Below are 7730 nucleotides of genomic sequence, written 5' to 3' on the forward strand. Positions count from 1 at the left end.
TTTATGAGGTTGGGAGGCCACTTAAGGGTTTGTTTACAAACATGTACTATGTGTAAAGCTGTGGGACATTTTTGACACCTGTGTTGTAACTCATCGACCACAATGTAAACATTGACCGGGGAAAATATTGTCAAATTTTGGAAAGGTAAGATTCATTAATAATTTCAGAAAATATGCAATACTAAATAGCTGTCTTTTTACACAGGTTCCTCCGCTACAGAAAATATGCAATACTAAATAGCTGTCTTTTTACACAGGTTCCTCCGCTACAAAAAATAAGTTTCGGGACATCCAAGTTTTGAGGTTGATTCATAACATAATTCCAAAGGGAATCCCTTTCATTGGAAAATTTATTTCATGTTTAAATCAAGAAAATGCGTTTTATACTGCAAATTCAGTTCGTACAGTTAGATGTTTTATACATTGATGATGGATAAGTAGTGCGCTATCGCAGAGCTCCATGAGTTTGTATGTGCAAACCCTGTTAACGTTGAAATGGATGATTTAAATTACTAAATATAGTAACATGGATCCCCGAGTAGTGCCTTCTTGTTACACTAAAATTCTCCAGTAATATAACGTTTTTTAATATATGCATTTTACAATTATGCACATGGATTGTTTGAGTCAAGTATAGTATCACTTTGACAAATAAACAATGCTTTTTTCTGAAAAATAATGTTTCTCAAAAATATACATTTTCGAGGAATTCCTCCAGAACAACCTAATTTTTAGTAAGCTTTACTTTCATTGGATAAATCGACAACAGTTCTTTCTTACACATAGTCTGATTGGATGAAACGTATAGACTAATGTAAGAGGTACCATAGAGGGAATACACCGAAATCGACTGTCGCATATTTCGCGTAAGATATGTTATGCAGTGCACTTTCATGCCTGTCAGGGACCCTTGTTGAAGGTCTGCATATTGCTGCTGTGTGGTATGAAGTTTACCTTTGCTTTGTTACATATCGTTAGATATAAAGAGTTGGTATTATTATAGATAAGGCGTGAGATAAGAGAACTAATACATATCAAATGTATAAACTGAAACCTACAAAACAAATAATATTAGAAGTCCCGTGATATATATAATGATGATAATGAATTGCTCCCTTTTAAGAATCAGAAGTATATTCGTCACTGAGTGAACTACCGTCCAAGAAACAAATGCACTTGTTTCTGAAAAAAACCCAACATATTAATGATGTAGGCCTACTCAATCTCTTGTGGACAGTTGTCTCATTGGCAATCATACCACATTCTTCTTTTTTATGTACTCAAGACTTTGTATAGTTAACAAATCCTTGGCCTTCTCTAATATAGTTTTAAAGAGACAAAAAATAAAGTGTATGTGAACTAGAATCAATACTTGGCCGCTTTTAATTTTCCCTGGAGTTTGGTTATTTTTGGTTATTTATCCTCATAACAATCGTTGTATTCACAAGCTATTTTAAACAATGATTAAAGTTTCTACTTAAATCGTAAACAGCTACATATTAGTTTATTAAAAAAACATAAGTAAAAATAAAAGAGGACTTAATTTCAGATGAAAGTAATTTAAGAATAAACAGAAATTAAAAAAAAATGTATTTGAGTTTGAACCTAACTTTAATATACATGATATTGGATCTTCTCGAGCAAAACAAAAATATATAAATGAATATTTGTCAAATTAAGAGACTTATTGATTCAGATTGATATTGTAGGCCAAGGATTTGTATACTATACAAAGCCTTGAGTAGGCCTACAGTATTAATATGTTGTTGGTTTTTTTGTCTTCTTTTTACAAACTCAAATTTATAATTATAGAAAGATGGAGTTGTCTCTCATTGTACGAATCTAAGGCGTATGCTAAAAGTAAGAAAAACAAAAGATATGAGGTATCCATTCATGACGCAAAACCAGTACATGCAAAGCAAAACAAAACACACAAAAAGCTAACTTAAAAGGAACAGTGCTGTCACTTTCATTTCAAAGTCGCATGCAGTGAGGCTTTCAACATGAAGCTGAAAGAAAAAAAAAACACACAAAAAAACTCACTGCAAGTGTAAGACGACCCTTAGCAACGGAATTCTTTATTTATTGATTTGTTTGTTTTTGATGTTATGAATAGTAGATTTGTGATTTATCTACGCTTCGTTTCTTTCCTAAAATATCTGAATGTGTATCAGCTACATTTTATTTAGCATGCATACACAGATATTTTGAGTATATCATACTATGTATGTAAATGAGACAGAAACTCAAGGACACAAAGTGAAATCGTGAAAAAGCATGTACATTATAGGGTAGCATACGCTATAAATGTATTACTTGATATACAAAATGGTATATATATATATTTTGATATTGAACAAAAAGGTAAAACATGCTACACAGAGGAGCAAGTGATCAGTATACTGGAGTTTCTTATTGACAACATATTTGTTTAATTTGGAGGCAGACTTTTTCAACAAATTGTCGGCATTCCTATGGAACGAACTACGCGCCTCTTCTTGCCGACCTCTTCTTATTTCCATGGGAGTCTGAGTTCCTTCCGATACTTTAAAAAAAATAATATCAAAGAAGTCAGATAATTTTAGTTTCATATTCATAATGAGATATATTTATGATGGTCTCTCCAATCTTTCTAATCACATTACATAAACTGCTTGGTGTATATGATTTAATTATTGACAATTCAACAGATACGCCAAAGACATTTATCATGGTTGACATCTTGAATAATCGCTTGTTCCATGTTTCTTTGGAATTTCAACCAACTGCTTCACTTTATTGGATACCTAAATTAAATTAAGTGTCAATAAAAACATCGTTTAAGGCATATAGCAGTTTGAAGATTCACCCTAAAAAGAGGGACGAGACAGCAGAAGGACCCATCGAAAAAGTATAAATCTGAAAAATGTACAAAAACACATTTTATTTTACGATAGAAGGGTGGTATCCCCCTGAATACGCACCTGTTGAAGACATGTACACACGGCAATATTTTAATCAGCGACAACTATATATATACTTGTATATATGTCTCTGATTTCAGGCAGAACAATTATTGAAATTTGGACAATATTTTAAACATTTAAATTTTTTTCCCCTTCATCTGAGGCATATGTTAGCGGTCTTTAAAACAGTTGAAGCACGGTTAGGTACTTTTAAAGTTGAAATGTATCAGTATAGCAAAATTGATTTAAATGTCGTTACTCATTTCTTATTTTTTCTTCTTCAGATAGATGCACAGCAAGAACCTGTGCTGATCAAATTCCGTGTCTTGTGGTACACATGGACTGGCGTAGTTAATGGCGTTTTTGACGTATTGATGAAGAAATCGGTGAATTCCACCATTTGCTAAGCCTTTCACCTAACAAAAGGCTTAAACATGTGGCTCTGAAACGTATTACCCAGCTTGAAAGGCCATACACATAACATCCCTTCTGCTATGTTCAAAAGAAGTGGCCAAATTACTTTCGGTATTGAAATAAACATACATAAGAAATAAACGAAACAGGTCACTAAGATTTTTTACGATATCGTTTAGAAGGAAACGTCGATCCACAGCAGATGACCATTTTCAATTGTAATGAGCCTCTCATGATAATGGGTAGAGAGCAGATATAATTAAGTATGTGGAACACTGCTTGTCTACTCCACTGTCGACAATTACAAGGGTGCAACGATTACCAATCTAATTAAAAACCGAATCTCTCATCGCTCCCGTTTTCTGATATGTCGCGTGGGAGTCCCCACGCGACATATAGGGAGCGATGAGAGATCGGTTTTTAATTAGATTGAACGATTACGTACGTGTCATCAAAACAATTTGATTGCCTTAAATAAAAATTCTTACAATATAGCAAAATGAATATAATAAAAAAAAACATGCAATGATCCGTTGAATTTGTTTCTAAATCTGCAGCATCGAACATTTTACGATCGAGGAAGCTGAGGGAATCTCTTGTTTTGTCTTAGGAAAATATATTTCAGTTTACATTTGCCTGGAAATAATTTACTTTTAAATACACATTGGAGCTGATTTCCACTCGAAACACAAAACATTGAGAAAGGAAATGGGGAATGTGTCAAAGCGACAACAACCCGACCATAGAGCAGACAACAGCCTACATTATACAACATACCGGCGTCGTCGTCGTCGTCCGAAGACATTTGGTTTTCGCACTATAACTTTAGTATAAGAAAATAGAAATTAATGAAATTTAAACACAAGGTTTATGACCACAAAAGGAAGGTTGGGATTGATTTTGGGAGTTTCGGTCCCAGCAGTTTAGGAATTAGGGGCCAAAAGGGTCCAAAATCATGTTTGATTTCATTTTGTTTGATTTCATATGCCAAATCTAACCGTGTATTTAGATTCTTAATTTTTGGTCCTGTTTTCAAATTGGTCTACATTAAGGTCCAAAGGGTTTTAAATTAAACTTAGTTTGATTTTAACAAAAATTGAATCTTGTGGTTCTTTGATATGCTGAATCTAAACATGTACTTAGATTTTTGATTATGGGCCCAGTTTTCAAGTTGGTCCAAAATTAAACTTTGTTTGATTTCAACAAAAATTGAATATATGGGGTTCTTCAATATGCTGAATCTAACCATGTATTAAGATTTTTGTCGAGCCTGCAACTTTTGTTGCAGAAAGCTCGACATAGGGATAGTGATCCGGCAGCGGCGGCGTTAGCTAACTTCTTAAAAGCTTTATATTTTAGAAGGTGGAAGACCTGGATGCTTCATACTTTGTATACAGATGCCTCATGTTATGAAGTTTCAGTTTTCAGTCACATGTCCAATGTCCTTGACCTCATTTTCATGGTTCAGTGACCACTTTAAAAAAAAGTTCAGATTTTTTGTAATGTTGAATTCTCTCTTATTATAAGTAATAGGATAACTATATTTGGTATGTGCGTACATTGCAAGGTCCTCATGCCCGTCAGACAGTTTTTATTTGACCTCGACCTCATTTCATGGATCAGTGAACAAGGTTAAGTTTTGGTGGTCAAGTCCATATCTCAGATACTATAAGCAATAGGGCTAATATATTCGGTGTATGGAAGGACTGTAAGGTGTACATGTTCAACTGGCAGATGTCATCTGACCTTGACCTCATTTTCATGGTTCAGTGGTTATAGTTAAGTTTTTGTGTTTTGGTCTGTTTTTCTCATACTTTATGCAATAGGTCTACTATATTTGTTGTATGAAATGATTGTAAGGTGTACTTATCTAGCGGGCAGATGTCATTTGACCTTGACCTCGTTTTCATGGTTCAGTGGTCAAAGTTAAGTTTTTGAGTTTTGGTCTTTTAATCTAATATTTAATGCCAAAGGTCAACTATATTTGGTGTATGGAAATATTTTATGATCTATATGTCAGTCCCGCCGGTTTTATTTGACCATGACCTCAATTTCACGGTTCATTGCACAGTGTTAAGTTTTTGTGTTTTGGTCTATATAATTAACTTATAAGTAAAAGGTCAACTATATTTGTTGTATGGAAGCATTGTTAGCTGTACATGTCTGCCTGGCATGGTTCATCTGACCTTGACCTCATTTTCATGGTTCATTGGTCTGTGTTTAGCTATCTTGGTTAATGTTAAGTTTATGTGACAGTTGTAATAAAGCTTTATACATAGGACTATCAACATAATATCAATGATTAGCAAAGAAGGCGAGACATTTCAGTGTGTGCACTCTTGTTAAAAATTTTGGCCCGGTTATCAAATTGGTCCACATTGAGGTCTAAATGGTCTAAAATTGAACATTATTTGATTTCATAAAAAAATGAATTCTTGGGGTTCTATGAAATGATGAATCTAACCATGTATTTAGATTTTGGATATTGGACCATAATAGGTAAATGTCCAAATTAAAAATTTTAAGTTTTTAAGTTTAAGTTCTTAGACCACATTCATTCTGTGTCAGAAACCTATGTTGTGTCAACTATTTAATCACAATCCAAATTCAGAGCTGTATCAAGCTTAAATATTGTGTCCATACTTGTCCCAACTGTTCAGGGTTCGACCTCTGAGGTCGTATAAAGCTGCGCCCTGCGGAGCATCTGGTTACCATGTCTTATGTGTTTATTCACGATATCTTTTATGAGTAGCGGAGTAACGCAATAGTGTTTTTCTTTCCAAAAGAACAAGAGAAATTGTGTTCCCTTTAGGTAATCTACCGAATCAGAGCAACGCAAAGGAATCTTCAAGTGGAGCAGGATCTGCTTACCTCTCCGGAGCACCTGAGATCACCCTTAGTTTTGGTTGGATTCGTGTTGCTCAGTCTTCAATTTTATATATGTAGTGTTTTGTGAACTGTTGTTAACCTTTTCATCGTTTTTGGGAAAGGGGATTGCATGAAATCAATCAAAACCCTATGGTACTGACTTGATATCTTAATCTTCATGCATGGTTTATCACTACCATTGATATACACAAAATATAGTGCATTAATGATAACACTTCCAAAAATTAATCAATGAAAAATATCCTCAGATATTCAACTCACAAAATGATGTTATTCTTGTCAAGATAATTACACAACTTTTGCGAGGTGTAGGGATTTACTTTATAAAGTTACAAAGTAACATAGTTCCCCGCTTATATCTTATGCTACCATATACAGTACAACATCGGTTTTCAACCGTTATGTAAAGCACCAACCGACGGTTTTCTTATATGGAATGAGCATGTTTTTTTTCTCTAGCCGCAAAAAAAATTGTCGACCTTAGTTAAAAACAATATTCTTTAAAGGAACATGAACATTTTTTTTTAATTTCAACGTTATATGTCCTATTGTCAAAGGAGACAAACAAACAAACAAACAAGTCCAATCTAAAAAAAACATAGAACTACAAACCATCACTATCATAACGGTAACGAGACATTTTGAACATTTGAGTTGTCTCGCTTTTGTCAGACAAATCTTTAATGTACGAAAAAGCTATGAATATTTCAACTATTCTGTTATATGACGCAAATGCAGTTTTCATTCAATGTCTCAAACGAAATATAACATTGTGGCGCAAATGAAAGATTTGATTTTGTAAAAGTTGTCGTAAATGATACGCGCCCGGCAATGTGGCATCCTTAATGCACTGACACTAGGAGGTGTTACCTTAAAAACTGAATGGCATGTTAAATTTAAATGTCTTTTTTTGGGCGCATACCATTTGCATCAATTTTTACAAAAAATCAAATCTTTGAATCGCGCCACAAGGTTGTATATCATTTGCGTTTATCAAATAAAAACTACACTGAATTTCACCATTTTACAATTTATAAATAACTTTTAATGGAAAAGTTTAGAACATTTATTGTTACATCGTGAATATTTTTTATGGTATTTCCCCTGGGCAACTCAGGAAGTTCATACTCAATTCTAATATAAAACTGAGAGTCACTTAAGTTTAAAAATATATAATGTTTACATGTTTGAGGTGTCAAGCTGGACATTGTCAATTCTGAGATATACATGCAGGCCCTTAAATTTTTATCACCTTGGACTGTTTCATTTTTTTCAGAAGGGGGGGGGGGGGCAGTTTATAGCCGACTATACGGTATGGATTTTTCTCATTTTTCATTTAAACAGAACTAGAAAAATCCGCTTGCATGAATTCGCTTTCTGTTTTAATTCATTTTTAAATCGGATTATATTACCGTCGGCCGTCTTCGGCGGTCACCTCGATTGTTAATTAAATGGCTTCTAGACTAAAATGCAAATGCAATG

General features: G+C 33.8%; 1 long non-coding RNA gene across 1 annotated transcript; it reads left to right on the top strand.

Moving 5' to 3' along the window:
- The first annotated feature begins 2 nt into the window (after positions 1–2).
- Positions 3–3537, top strand: LOC139512091 (uncharacterized). Its single transcript, XR_011662157.1, has 2 exons — positions 3–145; positions 3230–3537. It is a non-coding gene; the product is annotated as an uncharacterized lncRNA (long non-coding RNA).
- The last annotated feature ends 4193 nt before the right edge of the window (positions 3538–7730 follow it).

This window comes from Mytilus edulis, chromosome 2 (genome assembly GCF_963676685.1).
Source record: "Mytilus edulis chromosome 2, xbMytEdul2.2, whole genome shotgun sequence".
In the NCBI taxonomy this organism is placed as follows: Eukaryota; Metazoa; Mollusca; class Bivalvia; order Mytilida; family Mytilidae; genus Mytilus; species Mytilus edulis.